Source organism: Mustela nivalis (genome assembly GCF_964662115.1).
Source record: "Mustela nivalis genome assembly, chromosome: 16".
NCBI classification, from domain to species: domain Eukaryota; kingdom Metazoa; phylum Chordata; class Mammalia; order Carnivora; family Mustelidae; genus Mustela; species Mustela nivalis.
The window spans coordinates 21,033,622-21,057,427 of record NC_139035.1 but is presented as its reverse complement, the minus strand read 5'-3'; the positions used below and the strand labels follow the sequence as shown (position 1 = coordinate 21,057,427).

Here is a 23,806-nt window from a genome sequence, read left to right as displayed (position 1 = left end):
AAGGTTTCAGATGACCTCGGATCAGTATGAGCTGATGATGGGAGATGGCTACTAAAAAATTTAGTGTAACTTTAGAATAATAATAGAAATATTCTCTACAGATTATAAGAGTAAATAGTCCACTGTATTCTACATTAGATAGATCGTATCTTTGCCCTCTTGTTATGACACTTTAGCAAAAATGCTGATTAACTGGAGAATGTTGGGACGAGCATGAGAAAGATGATGAGACGCTTTAGAGGAATATCAGATGAATATCAGAAAAGTTAAGACATTGGGAGCATCCAAGTTGGGGGAGATGAATACAAGCTTCAGGTTTGTTTTTACTTATTTATTGGACTCCAAGGACACAAAAGTATAGGAATCATAATACTTGGTTTAAGACACATTCTCTTCACTGATTTACAAATGTGCTTAATTATTTATTTACATGCTTGGTTGTTTGTCTGTTTTTAATGATGTAGTAAGATCCCATGAACCGCCCTAAAAGAAAACAAGAATTTGGCAACAACTTACTTCTACTTCTGGCAGTGGCCACAAGGTACCTCTGGCAGATGGCCACAAAAAATAGCTCCCATTCTTACAATATGATATTGGAATTCTACCAGTGGATTGGGGAGGTCTTTGTATCCTCCTCTTGAAACCGCACCATTGCAACTGCCTTGACCAGTAATGTTTGGCAAAAGTGACATTACACAACTACACTAGATAATAAAGATGACATGCTCTTTTGCTTTCCTCCCTTTGGATGCTTGCTCTTGGAATGCAGCCATTATGCTGTGAAGGTCAAATTAGCCCACACTGAGAATCCATGTGGAGAGGCCAAGAAAGGTGTTCCAGCCATTAGCCAACATCAATAGCTAGACATCCCCAGATGATTCCATTTCCCAACTGTCAAAAACTCAGCCCATCTTTCCAGTCTTCTCAGCTGAGGCTCAGACATCATGAACCAAACCCAAGATATCCCCACTGCTTCTTGTCCCACTCTCTGATATATAGAATCTGTGAACATTATTAAATAGTTGTTTTATGACATTAAGTTTTGGATGGTTTGTTACACAGTACTAGCAATTGGATACCAGTATGTGGTCATTACCATGCATTTCCCTTTTGCACTCAACTTAAACCACCACCTGTATCTTGTGTTTAATCTATCCCTTCCTTTCATCTTTTATAATTAGATCTCATTTTCAAGTAAGCCTAAGAGTATAGTTTTAATTTCATTTTATTTTTTACTTTATAAAAAGATATCATATTTAATGTATGTTTTGGGGACTTTTTCTTTTAACATTATATTTGTATTATCCAAGGTGAAAGCTGTTGTTCAATAGTTTTGACTGCTAAGTAATATTCCATTCAGTAAATATACTCTAATATCCACTCTCCTGTCAATGAGCTGTTAGGTTTTCCTAGGTTTTTGTCTTGTGAATAGTGCTGCCAAGAACATTCTCAGGTATATCTCCTAGAGTACTTGTACAAACGTTGATCTTAGGCATAAAGCTAAGACTGAGATTACTAGAAAGTAGGATATGTAAGTATTGGTCAAATATTTAAGAGTGTGGTAATAGGATGCCTTGGTGGCTCAGTCAGTTCAGCGACTGACTCTTGATTTTGGCTCAAGTCATGATTTCAGGGTTGTGAGATCAAGCTCCGCATCAGGGTTCATGCTGAATGTGGAACCTGCTTAAAATGTTCTCTCTCCCTTTGCCCCTTCCCCTGCTTGTGCACACTATCTAGAAAAAAAAAACCCACAGAAAAAAAACCCACAAAAAAACAAAAAACAAAAAACAAAAACTTTTTTGAATTAAAAATTTTAAAAATTAAAAAATAAATAAAAGAGTATGGTAAGGAAGAGGACTACATTTAAGGCATAATATAAAAAACTGGCCCTAGAGTCAGCTGACTTTCAAGGAACCCAAGTTTTGCAGCTCAAAGCTCATATGACCATGAACAATTCATTTCGCTAATCTACAACCATTTTGTTGAGATTTATTTTGACAATATGAAATCTCTTTGCAAATTACAGTGACATAAAAATATGGCATTATTTATAAGAATAAATGTATTGGTTTTATATGTTGCTATAGGAAAAAAAAAGATTAGGACCAAAGTCTGGAAGTTACACAGGCTCAGATTTTGTACCAAAGATAAAAAAGAACTTTTAACAGGTTAACTGAACCAACAATGAAACAAGCTTCTTGGAATGGCCGAGTTAAGACTGGGTCTGGGGTAAGCCTGAGGTAACACTGGGTCTGGGATATCCCTGCAAAACCAGGTCAAGCAAGTGGAGTGGGAGGGATCACAATGCAAGAATAATTGGCTGGGCTTCAGGACTGAATAGATGTGAGGTATTCTTAGCCAAGAAGCCAAGAACAGAAGTATGAGCATATAAATCATTTAGCTCTTTCAGTTATACTGTGTGTTATGGATTGAATCGTGACCTCCTCCCACCCAAAGATATGCTAAGGTCCTAACCCTTCATATCTATAATAGGACCATTTTTGGAAACAGGATTTTTGCAGATGTAACCAAATTAAGAGGAGGTCGTTAGGATTGGCCGTTAATCCAATACAACCAGTAACCTTATATGAGAAGACAGTCATAGGAAAAGAGACACCAACAGAAGGATAGACTAGAGTTGCTGCCACCAACTAAAGAATATCTCCAGATGTAACTGGAAGAAGGGAAGATCCTCCTCTAGATGCTTCACAGGGAACATGGCTTTGCCAACACCTTAATTTCAGTATTCTAGTCTTCAGAACTGTGGGAGAAGAAATTTCTATTGTTTGAAGTCACCAAGTTTGTGGTAATTTGTTACGGCCATCCTTGAAAAACTAGCACCCTGTTAGTCATTGAGAGTCCAAGAAGGCATAGACAATTACTGATGATTGGACAATTGTGCAGCAGGGATATTGTGAAAGAGATAATTCACTGAAAGAGAATTTGGACATGATCATCTCTAAAGGTCCCTCTTGACTCTGATTCTCCAATGCACTCATCTAGTAAGTTTTTCACACCAAAGATATGTAGACTAGATATATAGATTGAAATTAATGGGTTAGAAAGCCCAGACAAATGTCTGATACATGTGTTCATTTAAATCTCACAAATCTGGGGCGCCTAGGTGGCTCAGTGGGTTAAAGCCTCTGCCTTCGGCTCAGGTCATGATCCCAGAGTCCTGGGATCGAGCTCCACATTGGGCTCTCTGCTCAGCAGGGAGCCTGCTTCCTCCTATCTCTCTGCCTGCCTCTCCGCCTACTTGTGATCTCTGCCTGTCAAATAAATAAATAAAATCTTAAAAAAAAAAAAAAACCTCACAAATCTTAAAACTGATGTTCTCAGCCTCCTGCAATAACGCAGGTGTCTACACTCTCTACCTATGAGTTCCAACATTCTCTTCTGGCAAGATGTCGGAAGGAGATCGTAATAGATTAACATGACAACTATTTGCGATTATTAGCTACAAAAAGTAGAAGATGAAATATGAATGTGAAAAATTTGTGTTTCTTATTTCGTCTTGCCTAAAGGTTGAGAAGAAGGAGGAGGAGGAGGAAGAGGAGAAGACAGAAAAGAGGGAGGGAGAAAGAACAGAAGGAAGGGAGGAAGGAGGGACAGAGGGAGAAGGAAGGAAATAAGAAGGAAAAGGAGGAAAGATGGATGTCCGTCAGGGTATCTGAACCACTTCCTGAATTGAGGGCCAGGACTCAGAAAGTCCAAATTATTGAACCAGTCCTCTGCACCATCCGAATATTGAAGCAAGCAAATGCTTTTCTAAAAGTAGGAAGTTACCAATGATACATTTATCTCAGTGAAATCATCACAGTGCTTTAGGAAAGCTATTAATGGTATACGATTCACTTCTCTGTTTAATCTGTTTCTGTTCAATATTTGCAGAGTTTTATAAATGTCAATATGTTCTTATATTTATACAGTCTCTCATGGATTATAAACTCTGAAAGGGGAAGACAGTCTATTTTACAGATATACTATGCTACCAGACATTTGGAGATTCCTAAATTAGAACAAATAGAGATCTAGTTAAGTATCACTGTGTTTTGCTGTAAACTAAAGGTGCTTCTCAATCCCCTTCATGGAATTGTTTTGCTGGTTAAATAATACAATAAGGACAAGGCAATTAGTGGCCATTAGAAAATCTCCATTAAGTATCAGCTCCAGGTTTCATACAGAGACAAGTATTAAGAGTCAGTGCTTATAAGCCCAATGTTTAGGGGCACCTGGGTGGTTCAGTGGGTTAAAGCCTCTGCCTTTGGCTCAGGTCATGGTCTCAGGGTCCTGGGATCGAACCCCATGTTGGGCTTTCTGCTCAGTGGGGAACCTGCTTCCCTTCCTCTCTCTCTGCCTGCTTCTCTGTCTACTTGTGATCTCTGTCAAATAAATAAAAAAATATTTTTTAAAAAGCCCAATGTTTATAGCAGCAATGTCCCCAATAGTCCAGCTATGGAAAGACCCCAGATGTCCATCAAGAGATGAACAGAGAGAGAAGATGTGGTATAGATAAACAATAGAATATTACTCAGCCATCAAAAAGCATGAAATCTTACTATTTGCAACCATGTGGATGGAACGGGAGGGTATTATGCCAAGTGAAATAAATCAATCAGAGAAAGACAATTATATGGTTTCACCCATGTAGATTTTAAGAAACCAAACAGAGGATCATAGTGGAAGGAGGGAAAAATAGAAAAAGATGAAATCAGAGAGGGAGACAAACCATAGGAAACAAACAGGGTTGCTGGAGAGAAGGTGGATAGGGGGATGGGGTAAGTGGGTGATGGGCATTAAGGAGGGCACTTGAAGTAACGAGCACTGGGTGTTGTGTGCAACTGGTGAATCACTGAACTCTATCTTTGAAACTGATCATACACTACATGTTAATTAATTGGAATTTAAATAAAATAAGATAAAAAATTAAATGTGGAAACGTTAAGATCTTTACCCCCATAATGAAATGCTGACAATGGCAGAGTATAGAGTAACCTCTATAAAGCACAAGTTTAGAGCACAGCAATTGAGCCCAACAATCTATCTAGTTAGTTATATGACCTCGGGTAAGTTGTCTAGCTCCCTTATCATCAGTTGTCTTCTCATAACAGTTACTTTCAGGGTCATTACATGAGTAGTAGATATAGTACTTATAAAGCATCTAAGGTCATGCCTGACACACAGGCAGCACTTGATAAACAGTAGTAGTAAATCCAAAGGGGTCTTCAGACCATGTTGCCTCATCTGAAATGGTTCCTCTAAGGACTCTCCATTCTTCTATATACAACTCTTATTTTATCTGATAATTTGAGTTTCATTTCCATATCATTACATACATATTTATGTTATGCATCTATTACCAAAAATCATATAATTAATAAAAATTAAATGCATTGTGAAGGAAAAGTATCAAAAACTGGAAAAAAAAAGTAGATGACAAGTCCTGTCAGTATCATATGACAGAAGGGGCATCCAAGGGTTATCTAGGAGATGTCCTTCTTTAATTCATATTTACTGGGGCACCCAGCTCAGTCAATTAAGCATCTGCCTTCAGCTCAGGTCATGATCCCAGGGACCGAGTCCTGCGGTGGGCTCCTTGCTCAGCAAGGAGCCTGTTTCTCTCTCTGCCTGCTGCACACCCTCCCCCCGCCATGCTACTCTCTCTCTGACAAATAAATAAAATCTTTTAAAAAATTGTTATTTACAAAAAAAATTGCTATTTACTGCTGATCAAAGTTTCCAAATTTAATGATGTTACCATGAAAAGTATATATTTTTGTCTAGTAGAGATGCAAATAATGTTTTGTGGAACAGATTATCCCAAAGGTTATGGTTATTGCCCGGTAAGATATTAACTAGTTTTTTTGTATCTGGTTCAGCAATCTCCTAACATTTCTTATTAAATTGCCTGTAAGTATCTTAAGTCTTCAAATGCTCTTTGACCCAGTCTTAACATATTCCCAATTCCCTCACTAGTAAAGGAGTGAATAAAATCTTTGACATGTGTTCATTTTATATTTGCATGTAAGTCATAATTTTAATTTTTTAAAAATTATATGTTAGCAGCCCTGAGAAAGCTTATTAGGAACTTAAGTACTATAATCCTTTACAAAATGAAAATGTATTTGGCAATGTGAATTATCACTTTCTAATGTGTCTGTTAAATCAGTTCAAGTTTTTCTGTTTTCTTAGAGCTGGGCGTTCTTGTGTTCCGACCACTGGCAGTATCAAGTATCGCTGCCACCTGCTGCAGCAAGATAAGTTGGCAGAAGTTCTAAGATCTCTTATTCGACTATATTTGCAATGAATTCAAAATCTCTGCGACAGTCGCTATCGGCTTCCCTTTCTTTGCTTACTCCGGTCTGCATTAATGGTCTGAGAGATAAGGCTCATGTAACCACATGTTCACAATGTCTGGCCACCTCACACATATGAAGTAGTTTGACTCCAGTTTTCTTGCCAAAGGGAGAGAATAAACAAAGCTGGACTCTGAAAGGGTGGGCTTGTTGGTTGAACCTGATTTGCACCTTGTTCATCTGTAATGCTCATTAACACAGAAACCATTTGGCAACACTTGGAGCCAAATCTCTGCTTAATTCATGAATACTTTAAGCTCTGTGAATTACCATAGGTTTCTATGCTCAAGGTTTTGAAGAAAGAAAGGTTTGGAAAACCCAGATTTTAATGTAAAATTTTATGGATAATTCATGGATCCTTGTTTCCACGAACAAATATTGAACTATATGATGAATCCATTAGGTTCAAAATAGGGAAAACAAGAAAGGTACCAATGGGGCTGAATTATTCTTCCATAGAAGGATTCTGTACTATCCAAAATAATCCCGGGGCACCTAGGTGGCTCAGTTGGTTAGGCGCCTGCCTTCAGCTCAAGTCATGATCTCAGGGTCCTCGGATGGAGCCTTGCATCTGGCTCCCTGCTCAGTGGGGAGTCTGCTTCTCCCTCTCTCTCTGCCACCTGTCCCACCCTATTTATGTTCTCTCACCCTCTTTCTCTTGCAAATAAATAAATAAAATCTTTATTAAAAAAATTCATCATAATACTTTTAGGAGTGAGACTCCCTAGGACTATAAACTTTTCTTTTTCTTCTCTCTTTCTCAATACAAATGTTCAAAGCATTGAGGTAGAATGAGCAAGGCTTTGGTACTGCTGGTGGTGTGTCACCTTAGGAAAGACTATTCATCTTGGATAGAAATTCCTTATCCAAGAATGAATGAATGAGTCTAATGGAATCAGATCAGATCTTTCTTACAGCCCTAATTCTCATTAACTATCTAATTTACAGATGTTTAGCTAGTTGCAAGGGTAGCTAGATCAAGCCTATAGTTTCCCATTTACTGAGACTACAAACAGGGGCATGAATCCTGGGTTTGATGCTCACAGACTGTGAGACTTTAGGCAAGTCACTGTAACTCATAAAGCCTCAGCGACCTTATCTGTAAAATGGGGACAGGGATGCTACTTACGGTATACATTTTGAAGGTTAAATGGCTATTTAAAATGCCTGATACAGTAACTAGTATGTAGTTTTACTCAATAAGTATCAGTTGTTTTTACTATTGCAACCATTGTATGATAAGACTTCTGAGCTCAAGGAAAACTTTTGCATAATAATTTAAAAAAAAAAATCTGTCTTCGGGGCGCCTGGGTGGCTCAGTGGGGTAAGCCGATGCCTTCGGCTCGGGTCATGATCTCAGGGTCCTGGGATCAAGCCTCACATCGGGCTCTCTGCTCAGCAGGGAGCCTGCTTCCCCCTCTTTCTCTGCCTGCCTCCCTGCCTACTTGTGATCTTTCTCTCTGGCAAACAAATAAATAAAATCTTAAAAAAAAAAAATTTGTCTTCAAAGCTGTGTATGCTCATTTTGATCCAGTGCAACTCACTTGTAACTTCAAGATATTCTTAAATTTGGATTTCACAATAATTCTGCAATGAGCATATAATGATTAACAGTATAATATTTACAACCCTTTATTATCCTGTTGTTTCATCCTTCCAGGGACCAAGGCAGATTAATCATTATTCCCTACCCATCCCTGGGTCCTTGCTTTCTGAGACCTCCACCCTCCACTGTAGTTTTAAATTTGGAGTCCACGCTGAAGCCTGAAGGAAACAGGGAGAAAAGGAGAAACCAAAAATGGAGGCAAAGTCCATGTGATGGGGGCATTAACAGATCCTATTAGAAGAAGATGATGAAAGAGGTCATCATTCGTGATTTGAGGGTCAAGTGTCTGTGAGAAGGGTGCCAATGCCCCACCTTCTTCGGGCAGGGGCAGAGGGAAGTTTTCCTTCCAAAAGGCAAGTGAGGAAAGTTCTGAGAAAATCACTTCCTAGCTAGATCCTCACTGGGCTGCAGAGTCCAGAGGTCAACATTCATCCCAGTACACAAGTCAAGCCTGGTGAGACCATTCTCAAGGTGGAGGCCATTATTAGAAAAGAGACCTGTGGCATATTTGCCTTTACAGTCTCTTCCCCGATCTGGGGGAAAACAAAGGGTTGTGTAACATCTGTTCCCATGTTAGGAGATTCCAGAAGTAGGAGGCCACATCTGAAGATCTGATGAGACGATTCTGTGATGTGTCTAGGAGAGGAAGAGGGCAACCCCTCCCCAATACCAGTTCTCCATGGCTCAAAGAGGGTATGTACTATCATCCCTCTCATTCCTTGGCTCCATAAGAAGGTAAGAAAGAATTTAACCAAGAGGCAGGAGCCCTGGGAGCTGCCCAGGCAGCCCAGCCTGGATAGATGTTTAGAATTTTTACTCCTGGCAGCAGTGAAGGGCCCGAAATGAAGCTAAACTGAGACCCCTACAAGCCACCAATAGTCCCCATGCAGAGGCGGCAATATCAACAGAGGCCACCAGTGTCAGACAGAAATGGCTAAATCCGAAGAAGCAGAGGACTCTCGATCCCTTGTCACTCAATCGTCACCCTCTGTCAGGCAGTATCGGCATCACCTGGGAGTTATCAGCAACCCACGGTCTCAGCCCCACCCTCAGCCTTCTGAATCAGAATCTGCTTTTTTATCAAGACCACTAGGAAATTGATACGTGTGTAAAAGTCTGAGAAATGGTGCTGTAAACCATGAGTCTGTGACCAGTCAGGGGAACAGAACTGCTTGCCCCTTCCCGCGGAGTTGGCTGCAGTAAGCTCTGTGGGACCCCGTGGGAGTCTGGGGTTTGATAAGAGAGGAGAAGGAATGTCCAAGAGGAAAAGAAAGAAGAATGAGTATGTAAGAAAGTCCATAAACATTCCATTTTCAGGTCACCAGGTAGACAGTGTCAGGGAAAAGGGAAGAGAAAAGCTTTAGATGAAGTTTAAGAATGACGTTTTAAAATGAACTGTCTGAAATATTTACAGGACTGTCCTCAGAATCAAATCGGCAAGAGTGACCTTGGCCAAGGTGCATTTAAGGGCAAGTTCAACAGAGAACATCTGAAATCAGACATAAGAAAAAAATTGCAATTGTTCCATGATTATATGTTCTATCAGGGAGGAAGGCACTTCAACAATCCTTCACTTACCCACCATTTATTAATAACCTAAACGCAGGGCACGGTGCCAGGTGCAAAAATACAAACAAATAAGACATGAACCTAAGAGACTTAAAAAGACAAGTGGGTGATAAAGTTGTCTCTTTGGCAAATATTTACTGTTACCCTCCTTGACCTAAGCACTGTCCTGAGTGCTAGGAGTGGACAAAACAAGTGAACTCCCTACTTACTCGTGGAGCCTTAATTATAACGGAGGCGATGGAAATACATGAGATAAATAAAATGTATAAGATGTGGGATAAGGGCTAAGGGGAAAAAAGGCAGTGAAGTGGGATTGGGAGTGTAGGAAGAACATTGAAATTTCCAATAGGGCGGCCGGGAAAGAAGCATGAATTTTAGGTAATCCCGAAGCACACCTTGTGAATGTCAGAAAGGAGAGCGCCCAGGCAGACGGAGTAGTAATCCAAAGGCCATGGTGTGGCTGCTGCAGAAGGAGGGCAGGTGATAATCAGAGGCCATGAGGTTGGAGAGGAAACACCCAGAATGTAGAGTGGGCCTTGAAGACTCCTGTGAGGACTTGGGCTTTTCTGCTAAGTGATAGGGAAGTCATGGAAGGTTTTGATGCAGAGGAGTGGGGAGAATCTGTCTTCTGTTCTGATAGGCTCAGTCTGATCACTATGAACAATGGAAGTGAGGAGGAGTTGTCAGATCCTGGGTAGGATTTTAAGGTGGAGTCACCATTCACTTTGGAGCATGGAAAAGAGAAAACCCAACAGGAGTCAAGGATAACATGTAAACAAGTCAGTATAATAAAATAACTTGTAGTTTGTTAACTAACTTCTGTAAATCGCACTTTATGTAAATCCAAAGAGCCCTAGCACACAAAGGTCCCAGCACAACAGGCTTAGCCCTAGCAGGACTTTGCACTGGACGGCGTGGTCTGTAAGCTCTAGGGGGCGCTGCCGTACACGTGGTGGACGCCCTATGGCTTTTCTATGTTGTGACGAGACAACTTCGAAAATGAAATCACGGGATGTTCTAGTTGTCACCTGTCTGCTTTCTTAAACGAAGTTAAACCATGTGTTAGAAGAGTATCTCTTGTGTTTCTACCCAGTGTTTTGAGGTTGTAATATCTAACTGAGTCCACCCATTGGAGTTTACAGAGGGCATGGGAACATTCTACTGATGAGGGTCCCCTTAGTGGCTCCCTCAATACCAGAACTAACTTAACAGATGGTCCCTGAAAGTCTCTTCAATCCTTAAGAAGCCCAAAACTAATTTCCTAACAAATAGTGGCAAACAAGTGCCTCAGTAGGAAAAACTCAACAGAGAGGAGGACCTGAGTGATACGGTTTTAAATACCCAACTGTGAGTCTCATTATTTTCAGACTTCATCTCGACTAAGGTATTTTCAGGAAACGTCCATCCTGACTTCCTTTTTAAAAGAATCTATAAACCAGGATCATAAAATCCAAAGGGATCTTCATTTTAAACATCTAGCCACAAGGTGGAGATCTAAAGCAAAGAGTAGTTTCATAACAGGACTCAACTTAGAATCCAGAGCTTCTCATCTAAGATAGAGGTGTCTGTGTTCTCAGACTGTGCAGAATCTGACTTCTTACTTTAAGCTAAAATGAACTGTCTGAAATACTATACTTACTTTAAGCTAAAGGAAAATACATTGTTTATGTTTCAGTGTTCTCTTATACAGATTAGAAATGTATATGGTGCACAAGTATTTCAGGAAGCCCCAAGCAACCCAATGTCACTCAGATATGCAGCAGAGTGGAGACATTGATTAGAAATTTCAGTTTTCAGGTATAAAGTAGGAAGAATGCTATTGTTTTATTACTTGATCGTGAGTACATTTTAACAAGAGCTAATATGATTATTTTAGTCCAGATATTGGAAGGCTGTTACTGAAAACTAATTCCCTTTAAAACTCAACAGAGAGAAGGACCAGACTGGTGGTTCTGAAGATTCTAAACCATGAGTATGAGTAAAATACTCTTCCAGTTTCATTTCATTTGTACGCAGTGGTGGGACTAACTTACCAAGGGCAGTCCTGGTGACAACAGCAACTCCTTATCTCCTTTAAGAGGAACAGGTTTTATCAGTTTGCCCAATGATGCACCAAGTGCCCTTGTTTGATTCATAGATTATCCTCCAGGTTCACTCATCTAGAAGTTTCACAATCTTAAAAAAATAATCCAAATTTCCTTTGATTTCTTGTAGGGCGAATAATTGGTTTTGCCCTCTAGAAACAAACAAAAAACAATTGAAAGAGAAAATGGAAGCTAAATAATAAATAAAAAACATGATATGATCTTTTCTCCCTGTTTTTCTACTTCCATATGCTTTAACTTATTTTAGAGGTTGTACAACAGAAGCATATTAACTAGTTCAACTGCAGCCAAAATTCTTGGTAGGGTAATGCCTTAAAGTTCCTCTGCTTTTTTTTTTTTTTTTTTTTAATCATAATGAAAGAATCCATTTGTGGAAATTGTTTTTCCTCCTAGTTTACTCAAGTTCTAAGAACTTCAATCTTCAATTTATTAAAGGTATTGATCACCGTACCTTAGAAAATTAAAAAGGAAGGCAATCACAGGTTCAAATACTGTTGCTTTCAGCTCTCAGCTGGGAATTTCCCCTCATTCCTTAGCAGCTGATTATCACTTTATCTCAGTCACCTGCCTAGGTCACAACTAGTGGAGCAGAGTTCCAAGCTGTTTATTTAGATAAGCATCAAAGTTTGGGATGCTGCTCTGTACTCAAGAGACCTTTGATCCTGTGCACCTTGATTTGGAAATCAAATTGGAACTCTAACAAGAGAGATTTGTCTCTTCCGCTACTTTCTGGTCTCAGCAAGGCCGGAAATACCAGAGCTGGTTTCGGTGTAGTTTAGAACTTCCGCTTCCTGTTCTGGACGAAAAAAGAAGTAGACACACACACAAACGTGAACCAAAAAAATACAGTGACGTTTTGCGATCTGCCACAACATCCAGGTTAAATTATGTTCAAAAGTTGCCCTTTTACTTAACTGGTGTAAGCTTGTGTGCCACCATGCCAAACCAAAACAAAGTCCATGGAGGACTTTGAGGTCACCATGCACTGGTTGCTTTGCAGGGGGATCTTGAAAAAGAGGGAGAAACATTCTCCACGAGTGGCATCTGGGAAGCCAGTAGGATGTGTGAGCCAATGACCAGTTCCCAGCTTAGCATTAAAGCCTGCTCAGGTCTCACTCCTCTAGACAGTGGTTCTCAAGCTTTGCATGCAACCAAAAGGCACGATGGACTGGTTAAAATGCAGATTACTGGGTCCATCCTACTCAGACCATGGTTTCTGATTCACTAAGTCTGGGACCAGGTCAGAGAATTGGTGATTCTAGCACAATACCTGGTAATTCTGATTTTGCTGATCTGAGGGACACACTCAGAGAACCACTGCTTTAAGTGATTTTGCCTGTGAAAATGAGGGAAATCCTTAAACCTTAGCAAATGTTGGGATTTCATCTTAAAGAGGAAGTGAGACAGGAACACAGGGTTTTGAATCAGCCATACTTGGGGTTTTCTTGGCTTGTCCAAAGCTGTGAGTCCTGGCAAAATGCTTAAATCTCTGAACCATACTTTCCTTATCTGTAAAATGGGGAAAATAATCATAAACTGTATCTGAGAAGCAAATGAGATACTGTATATAAAGTGTCTGGCACATGGTACTCTATAAACAGTTATTTTTATTTAAAAAATTACAGACACTCTTAGTAAGTAAACAAACAAATACATTCAGATATAGGCAGTGATCTTTGAGAACTAAGTGAGGAGAAACTTTGGTCAGGATACAATGTGGGCTCCTACTGGATTCAGAATCCATAAAAAGAAATTTAAAGTACAATCTTATTCCTTTAAAATAAAAATCTCAAAAGATTCCTGGTTCTTTCTTGAAAACTATCAGTAATTCCCATTTCTTTAATGCCATCTTAAAGCTCATTCTAACATTTACTTCTTTTTCTTTTTTTTTAAGATTTTATTTATTTATTTGACAGAGAGAAATCACAAGTAGATGGAGAGGCAGGCAGAGAGAGAGAGGGAAGCAGGGCCCCTGCTGAGCAGAGAGCCTGATGCGGGACTCGATCCCAGGACCCTGAGATCATGACCTGAGCCGAAGGCAGCGGCTTAACCCACTGAGCCACCCAGGCGCCCCCTAGCATTTACTTCTTTATTCTGTCTCTTGCTGATAGATCTCTCTACTCTGTTATTCAGAAAGAAAAAGAAAGAAAGGAAGGAAGGAAAAAAGGAAGGAAGGAAGGAAGAAAGAAAATGAAGAAGAAGGAAGGAAGGAAGAGAGGAAGAAAGATTCTTTTTTTCTAATATGGAAAATTCTAGGGGCTCTAAACCCCTATGTAGTGGAGTTAACCCTCTCCAGTTACCAAATTAGAGTCTGAGCACAAGAGGATAATTAACAAATTGAAGAAAATTGACAATATATGTTAATAAACTAATAGTGACATTAGAATTAATTTATATTGCCTGATTTCCATGTTAATGAGGCACCTGTGCACTTTGATCAAACTGATAGTATATTACATCCAAAAGCAAAGGGAGAGCCAGAAGCTCCCCATTGCTTTCAATGACTAAAAGTGGGCTTAACCCAAAGTTAGATAAGAGGAATAGTTCATGCATTTACTAGGTGTATATTCATTTTAAACGTACTGTGGTCTCTCTGTGACATGGGGAATATACTTATGAGTAAGAGACACCCAGGTCCTCACCTCATAGAGATTATAGTCTAGTTGGGAAAATGAACATTAATCAAAGCAGCACACAAATACGGCAAAAAGAGAAACAATGATGTGGTTGGTGCAATGGGCCAAAAATATGATCAAAACAATGCAGCGGTGAGGGCTTTGGGGCAGCACAGTTGGAAGCCTGCGGGAGCTAGCACAGCCTGTGCAAAGTCATAAAGTAACAAGAGCATGATGGCACGTAGGAAAGTATGAAAGGAGACCAGAGAGGCTGGAGGGGAGAGCTAAGGCTATGTCAGGATCGTGAAGGGTCTTGTAGGCCAGGCAAGTAGGTCTTCATCCTAGGGACAGTGGGAAGCCACAAAACAGTTTTAATCACAGAATTGGCAATAATTTAATGAGCATTTGTGGGAGACCACACGGGGTTCAGGGTGGTAAATATGTTACCAGATGTGGAGTCATGAGGTTGAGGAGGGGGAAATCAATGGCAAAAGGGTGGTAATGGCAAGAGTCAGTGCGGTTTGGGGCACTACCATTACAATCCCCATGAGAGAGAAATGATAGTAGATTGGACTTTGTGGTGATGGAATAGTTGTTATTCTTTGTAATTTTCTTTTGTGGAAATTTATGCAAAGAAGAAGAAAAAAAACCCGCCATTTCTCCAGGAGTCTGAGTATCAGTGTGTCTGCAAGTCTACAAATGGACCACATGCTCATTCAAAATTTCCTCAAAACCCTGACATGACTTCAGTGAGGTTCTAACTCACACTGTCACATGATCAGCCTTATGAGTGACACTTCATTTTGTTTCAGAGTCATTGGATAGCTTGCCCAATACCCATCCCCGAGATGCTTGAACTCACTATTTGCATTTCATCTCTTGTGTGGTAAAGGCTCATAATTTTTCGGGAACACCTTGGAAACAATGCCTCCCAAAGGAAAAATTTAATTTGCTTTCTGGTTAAGCCACCAGTGAGGATTAGATACACACGAGCTGAGAATGAGCTTCTGGAAAAATAGGGATGAAGGTCTTCCTTAGGAGGCCTAAGGAGATGACAGAAGAGGAAGGAGTATGGAAGCAGAATGCAGAAAGACGGGATGAGACACTAAAGACAAATTTTGCCTCCTTTCTCCAGTTTGCTGGGGCGAACCTTATAAATGAGGAGCTGTGGCAGGCTGTTATAGAAAGAAGGCTACCATTATAAGTTGGTTTTACACAATACCCTCCCTCTAGAGGATATCAACCAGGAATGAGGATGAATTCCAGCACATATTTTCTTATTTACTCTTCGTTATTGGAAATGACCCCCATTAAGATAGACAGCTGTGTCTGTGAACATAGACTTCCTGTCTATCACAGCTCAGGAAACCACTCCTCCATTCCCATCCATCTTTGGGCAGAGGTCATGTCCCATATTCCCACCTCTGGGGAAGATATAGAAAGCTCAGCGGGGCCACTCCTAGGGGTCAGGCTGTTTATTTCCTCCACCTTCTGATAGGTCTGACCCCTGACCCTCTGTCAAAAGACATACTTAAGACAAGACTACTGCTGTCTCTTCCTCTAACATTGCTCTCAACTTATACTAGAATCTTCCCAGTCTTCTGCACACTGTTATTAAATGGGAGTTTTACTGCCAGTTTGTCTAAAATAACTTTCCTGGAGTTGAAATCTTCTAAGGGAGTATATATAGAAGGGCAGAATAGGTGACAGCTTGAATTACATTTTTCTGAAGTTGTTCTGCAAAATGCAGGTCCTGAGTCCTGGAGCAAACTTACTAAATCAAAAACTACATTGTTGTAAACATTCTAAACCATTCCTAGCACACTGAAGTTTAGGAACTACAGCTCTATGGCAGCTACTATAGCCCTATGTGGATGCACCACTGTTCCTCCTTTTGGAAGGAGGCGGGTTACTCATAACCCTAAGCTTTTCACACCAATGCAGTGGCCTGGAGAGCTTTATTCATTAGGTCAATCAAGTAGGTTGTTCAGGAATTTTGCTTCAGACAAATGTGTTGAGATCTTTCTTCTAAAGTTGTTTTTAGAGAGAGGTTTGAGTGAAGGGAGGACAGTCATCACCTCATCTCATCCCATGGATACAACCATCCCTCTAGGAGGCATTTGAAAATCTAGGTGGGGAGGTCACATTGTTGACTGGTGGCCGCTATGGGCACTTGGTGGTCAAGGACCAGAGATGCTATACACCTTGCCTTTTGGGGGCCTCACACAGAGCAAAGAGCCGAGCTTCCCACATGCTAATAATACCCCAGACTGAGAATCCTTCGGCTTTGATGCCCCTCTTGTGCTGAATGCAGATGTTCAATATTTTGCCATAGAATCCTTCTTACGTCCTATACGTTGAATAGATATATATATTTCCGTGGTATTGAAGAGCATGTACATAAAATGCTCAGCACAGTGCATGCCTTATTTTAGGTAGCTCTACGAATTTCAGACTTTTATTATTTAATCAATGAAAACGAGTGGTTGAGGATTAATAAATAAGATTACCTTTTCCTGGGGCTTGCTGATTTGAACAAAATCTGGAGTTAAAAAACAATGGAAGACTCTTCACTCTAGGAAACAAACTGAGGGTTGCTAGAGGGAGGGTGGGGCTGGGGGATGGGGTAAATGGATGACAGGCATTAAGGAGGGCACAAGATGTGATGAGCACTGGGTGTTATAGAAAATGATAAATTACTGAACACTATCTGAAACTAATGATGTACTATAAGCTGGCTAACTGAATTTAAATTAAAAAAAAAAAAAACAATGGAAGAAGGTTGCTATGCTTATTTTTAATTTACAAGGTCTGTGTCACCCCTTTTGGTTACCTCAAGAAAGTTCAGTTCTGTTAGACAACACTTCTCCTTCATCTTCTCAATCATTTCAGTAATAACATTAGCGTGTTCAGTGGATGCTATAGAATTGTACTAGAAGTTGGGAAAATAGAGTGCTTGCCATTAAAACAGTGTGCATCAATATTTGGCCTTAGCTTTCACTGCTGTTAACAGTAGTTTCTAAGATAAATTGAGCTTTCTATAAAAATAAATCCAGTGTTGGAAATCATAATTCATACCAGACTCGGGAAAAAAGAGCATTACTGAAAAAACACAGTTGAAATGGTATTCTTGCCAGAAGCCATATACCATTCTGCAATTTATTTCCTTTTAATGGAAGGAAGGACTTCAAAGCCATAAGTATATACATATGCTACAAATATGTCTAAAATCTCAATGTGGGAACCTCTGAACCCACTTCCACATGATACAATTAGCAATTCTATCATTTATACCATGAGATAATATTGAAATGAGGAGATACAGAGATTGAGAGATGACATAAAGTCAAACAAAGAATAGTGAGTTTTGGAAGAGAGAGCTTTCTACAATTCCAAAGTCATCAATAACTCCCCATTACCTTTAGGATACAATCTGAGTTTCTTTCTATGTCCTGCAACTCTGTTCCTGATCTGACCCTTTGAAATCTCACAAATCCGCATATATGTGGAGTAACTGTTTCCAAAGCAAAAAGAAACATATAGAGTCATAACATAAAAAAGAAAACTCTGCTCCAGGAGATGGTAGAGGTGATGCTCTAGTGTCCACTCTGCTGTCAACCAGGATCAAGCTACTTTTTTATCACCTGTGAAACGCGGTGCGAAGGCAGAGCTGAAATCAGCTGTGGTCTAACAGGTTACCAATTCACTTGAATTTCTACTTTCTCGTTAAGAATTGCCAGGTATTGGGACGCCTGGGTGGCTCAGTTGGCTGGACGACTGCCTTCGGCTCAGGTCATGATCCTGGAGTCCCGGGATCGAGTCCCGCATCGGGCTCCCAGCTCCATGGGGAGTCTGCTTCTCTCTCTGACCTTCTCCTCGCTCATGCTCTCTCTCACTGTCTCTTTCTCAAATAAATAAATAAAATCTTTAAAAAAAAAAAAAAAAGAATTGCCAGGTATGGAGGTGTCTGGGTGGCTCAGTGGGTTAAAGCCTCTGCCTACAGCTCAGGTCATGATCTCAGGGTCCTGGGATCGAGTCCCACATCAGGCTCTCTGCTCACCGGGGAACCAGAGCCTGCCACCCCACCCCCCACTGCCTGCTTGTGATCTCTGTCTGTTAAACAAATAAACAAATAAATAAATGAAAATTTTAATAAATAAATAAATAAAAGAATTGCTAAGTATGTCCCTTAAGGCTTATGACTGGTCTGTTTCACCTCTTATTCTTTCTTTCAGAACTGTGTCACGGATTAGCATGAATTTAAGAAGAAATTGCTAATAGTTTGAATATTGATATCTTTTTAAAGTGTTAAAAGGACTCACTGGTAGTGGAAGGCAAACAGTGAAACCCATGAGTTTCTTGATTTTATTGCAATGTACAAGTTTTTTAAACTCCAAGTTTAGTACTTTACCCATCTGTTTCTCTAAACATCCCTTTGAGAATGATCCTTTAACTTTCAACTGGATGGCAAAAAGATTGTTTTGGTAATGAAGCAATTCGAGTTTATGCTAATTCTAAATCTAAGGAAACCCTCCTTACAGCCATTCATCAGAGGATATTTTTGGTGTCTTTCACAGTGATATTAAGAATTTTTTAGTATGCGAGTTTTCCCAAAGGTTTTTCAAAATAAACCTGTTTCTAAATAGGCTTTTAAAAGAAATCCAATAAAAGCAAAGATAGTATGGTGGTGGCTTCTTAGAAAGGGCAAACAAACAAACAAACAAAACAACAAAACAAAAAAAACAACCCACCTCCTCATCATTGGTCTATAAAGATTTCTTATAAGAAGCCCATGGTGTTTAAATGAAATTCTAAAAGAAGTATTAAGTTTTCAATACAGTAATATAAATTAGTAAGCTATAAAATACACAAATACAAAGTGACTGGCCCAAAACTTGTAACATTATCTTACCACTAACTGCTCTTTCATCCAAAACAATCTAGTTCCCAGATATCAAGTATAATCCTAAATTGAGACATTTTATGCATTTCTAAAGTCTGAATTCTGCCAGAAACCAGCTTCTTGGGAGCCAGCAGGCCTGGCTTTCGGCCTGACATCTCCCCATCCTGGCTCCCCTCTTGCCCAGTGCCTTCCCCCTGTGTTCACAGAAGAGCCCCGGGGTGCTGCTCTCCACACGCAGAGGAACCCAGGTGAAATTCTGAGACTGCAGCAGTGACATTCCAATGAAAGGCACATATCGTCAAGGCGTTGATGTAATTTTCAAGTATGTAACAGAGCTGTGTTCTGGTGGAAAAGGAAAGAGATCTGATTTCAAATGTAATAACTAGGATTTGCACTTCCGGGGGAAAAAAGCATCAGTCAGAATCTCACTGTCCCTCAGACAGGTGCTACAGACCCAAGAGAAGTTTGTGTTGTGTGAGAGTGACAGAGACAAGATGTTACTCTAGAACTGCCTCCCAGAGAACTAAAGAGACCTCCATCTGGCCTGCTAGGCTCAGGGAAACTGGCAAAGCCTGAAGCCCATCTGGATTTTTATTAGAGGACAGGAAAACAAAACAGATGAGGGAAAGATACAAGTCAAGGATTCAAGAGAGCCTGTGCAAACTGAGTTCATGGGACAGATTTTAGCGGGAGAGAGACATAGGAAAATTTGATGAGGTTCACTATGCTAAGGATGAGCTCTCTCCCAGAACTTTGAGGGAGGCAAGCAATCAATATATAGTTTCTCTTTAATTAACTTTCTTTGCCTGGTTGATATTGTTCTGAGTTGGGACACCACCTGCAAGGGATCTGTTAGTCCCTCAGGCATAACTTGAAGTCGACCTTTCCAAGCTGAGGATCTGATTACCTTGCTTCTCTCCTGAAAGTACTCAGAAAGTTCCTAATCACTCTGCTTTGCACTGCATGATCTGCTTCAGACACATCTGCCATCACCCAGTCTATGCTCCAGCCACACATAAAATGGATTGTTCCCAAAATGTTCTGTTGTAATATTGTGCCTTATAAAAAGAAATACATATTTTAGTCTTTCTCTTGCTCCTGGTACAAAGCTCCTAAAACCATTTAAGTTTCCTCCGTGCTGACAAAAGTAAAGATGTCTTTTGTTATGTTAATAAGATGACTTTCAGTAACCTATGTTTGGGGGTGGGCTGGCTGCCTGGGGAACCAACCCTGTGAGTAGAGGGTTGAAATTTTTCAATTTCACCTTTGCGGAGTGGAGAGGAGCTGAAGGTTGGGTCAATCACCAATGGCCAGCAATTTCATCGGTTGCGCCTCCGTAATGAAGCCTCCATAAAATTCCAAAAGGACGGGCTTCAGGGAGCTTCTGGGCTGGTGATCATTTGGAAATGTGGGGAGAGTTGCTTGCTTAGAGAGTAGAGGAGCTCTGCACACCTTCCCACATCCCTTGCCCTATGCATCTCTTCCATCTGACTGTTCCCAAGTTGTATCCTTTTATAATAAACTGGTGATCTAGTAGGCAGAATGTTTCTCTGAGTTCTGGGAGCCACTTTAGCAAATGACTCAAACCTTAGTAGGGGGTTGTGGGGACCTCTGATCTTCAGTCAGTTGGTCAGAAGCACAGGGAACAACCTGATTTTGTGACCAGTGGCTAAAGTGACAAGGCAGTCTTTGGGACAGAGTCCTTAACCTGTGGGAGCTGATGCTATCTCTGGGTAGATAGTGTGAGAATTGAGTTGAACTGCAGGACACCCAGCAGGTGTCAGAGAATCACTTGGTGATGTGAAAACACACACACACACACACACACACACACACACACACACACACACACGTTGTGACCTCATAGGTCTTCAGACCTTCACACTCACTTCCGCTCCCTCAGCTGGAGATGCATCCGTAACCCGTTCACTCACCTAAACAAGTATTGGTTGAGCACCTACTATGTGTTAAGTGCTGTTCTAGGCACTGACCAAAACGGTGAACAACCACCACAAAATAACAAAGCAGTGAAGAAAACATACAAAAAGCTGCTTCCTACTTGGGTTGCATATTCCCTTGGATGACTTCATCCCATTCAAAATGTACTCCAGTATCCACAAAATGCACCATGTGGACCTCATCTGAACCTCGGGGAAAAAAAACAACAACAACAAAACTTGAGACAGATGAAATTGGAATCTGAGTGGATATTTGAAAATATTAAGAAATTATTACTGATTCTTAGGTGAGACACTGTATTGTAGTTATGACTTCTTATATAAAAACAGGAATCTTGGTCTTTTAGAGATACATACCAAAATATTTATGGAACAATAAGATGAGGTCTGGAATTGGATTCAAAATAGTCCATTGAGGGGTTGGGGCAGTGAGGAGAGTAGAAAGGAAACAAAACTGTCATTTGTAAATAGTTGTTTTTTTTGTTTGTTTGTTTCATTTGAGGGAGAATGAGAGACAGAGAGCATGAGAGAGGAGAAGGTCAGAGGGAGAAGCAGACTCCCCAAGGAGCTGGGAGCCCGATGAGGGACTCGATCCTGGAAGTCCGGGATCATGACCTGAGCCGAAGGCAGTTGCTCAACCAACTGAGCCACCCAGGCGCCCGTGTAAATAGTTGTTAAATCATCTCTCCACTTTGTATATGTTTGAACATTTCCATCATATAAAGTTTTTAGGAAGGAAGAAGAAAAAAAGGTAAAGACGCATTGGGCTTCCTGCCCCCCTAACAAGCCTTCCCTGGGGCTCCACTCCCAGCTCTATTTCCTAAAAACCAAGGGCCCCTCTTGCTCTCCTAGTCATTTGGGTTCCTTTATCATTAGACCATTTCATGACTGTCACTTGTGTCGCATGTATCATTCCCATGGGACAGTTAGTCCGTTGAGGGCAGAGAATGTCTGTATCTTCCTGATAATTCTTTCATCAACTCCAGCTATAATGCCCAGCAGAAAAACAGACACTGGGCATCATCTCTGCAAGTGACAAGCCAAAGGCTAGAATAATCAGATTTTAATGAAGGTGACATTGGTTTCAAGAGAACAGAAACTGGGTAGCTGTCTTCTGTATTACGGAAAGTGATCTGGCAGATGTGATTCCATTCCCCCAACACATATATTTTGAGTCGCCCCCATGTGTGAAAGATCCTGCGGCTGGGGACCATATACTCTCTGTTAACAGCTCTCTTTTTCCTTTGGAGTATCCATGAAAGACTGGAGATACATGTGTGCCCACACACCCAATTAATTGTTTTCTCATTGTTGGTCCCTTCAGAATCTAATTGAAGCAGGCAAATAAACAACAAAGTTAGTATCCCTGTGACAGTATCTAGCATCTCTGCTTGTTTTCTGTACTGTGTTCATGTGCTACATGAGGGTTGCTAGCCCTCTTCAATAAAACCTAAGCTGAAAATAAAAACAACTTCGGTTTTTCCTCTGAGACTTAATTTTTCCTAAAAAATTAAAAGACAAAACATATTATGCAAGTTATTTATTTTACCAATAATATGAAACTGGCTAAGTCCTACAGGTTTCAGTAAGTAGGGAGGGTTAGGAGTCTCTGACACCCAGCCACTCCCAATTCCAAATTAAGCACAAATAATAGCATCAATGTCATGATAAGGTAAGATGGCTAATACACTCTAGTTTTGAGATATTTCCCTCTTCCTGGGAGATTACTTGCCTCAATTTGAGTAAAACTACATCATCTGCTAAGAAGAATTCACATCAAATAGAGTACTTTCAAAGAATATATATTTAACTAACCTGCTTTGTTTACCATATCTTTGTACTTAACTTTGTTAAGTGCTTGAGGTGAGTCAACATTTCAAAACCTGTGATAATCTTGCTCAATGATGGCACAGTCTGGCAGCCAGAGATATTTTTTTAAATTTAAAAATATTTTATTTTATTTTTTTCTAGAGAGAGGGAGTGCAAGGGGACAGGAGGGAGGACTGGATGGAGGGGAAGGGAGGGAATCTTAAGCAGGCTCATGGAGCCAGGGGGCTCAATTTCACAACCCCGAGATCATGACCTGAGCCCAAATCAAGAGTCAGTCACTTAGCAACTGAGCCACCCGGCATCCCCAGAGATATTCTTAATACAATTAATCCCATCAATTCTAAGATAAAATATATTTTCCAAAAGATATTAATAGTGCACAGAGTCTTACAAAACAGAAACCAGGATCACTGTAACAAATTCTCTAATATACCTGTACTAAGTAGGGTCAACTTATCATGGTCTACACCATCATAGGCTCACACAGGGCATGCCCCTCAAAGAAGACGACCACATTTTAATTGAATGAACAAGTGAATGAATCTTGTAAGTTTGGACTAAGGAAGCAAGGTCAAATATTAAAAGTCTATGTTACAGAAGAAGACATATATATAGGTATTATTCTAAGAATATACTAAAGCCAAAAATCTTGATAAAAGATTTTAGAAAAACTTTTTTAATGTTATATAAATACATATTTGGCCACATATTATTTTGACAATTATCTGGATATAAATAATATTTTTAAATATTCAAGTATGTGCTGAAAATATTTACATATGTTAATATATAGTAGTGTCACCTCCAAATAAATAATTTATTAAATCAAAAGAAGTACCTACTTATTCCTGACTTTCAGTG

At 40.1% G+C, this 23,806-nt stretch overlaps 1 long non-coding RNA gene across 1 annotated transcript; it reads right to left on the bottom strand.

The window, feature by feature from the left end:
• Window positions 1-351: 351 nt before the first annotated feature.
• Window positions 352-11,759, bottom strand: LOC309849915. The gene is made up of 3 exons (XR_014303986.1): window positions 11,568-11,759; window positions 7,986-8,123; window positions 352-483 (listed from the first exon to the last, which is right to left on the bottom strand). It is a non-coding gene; the product is annotated as an uncharacterized lncRNA (long non-coding RNA).
• Window positions 11,760-23,806: the final 12,047 nt, after the last annotated feature.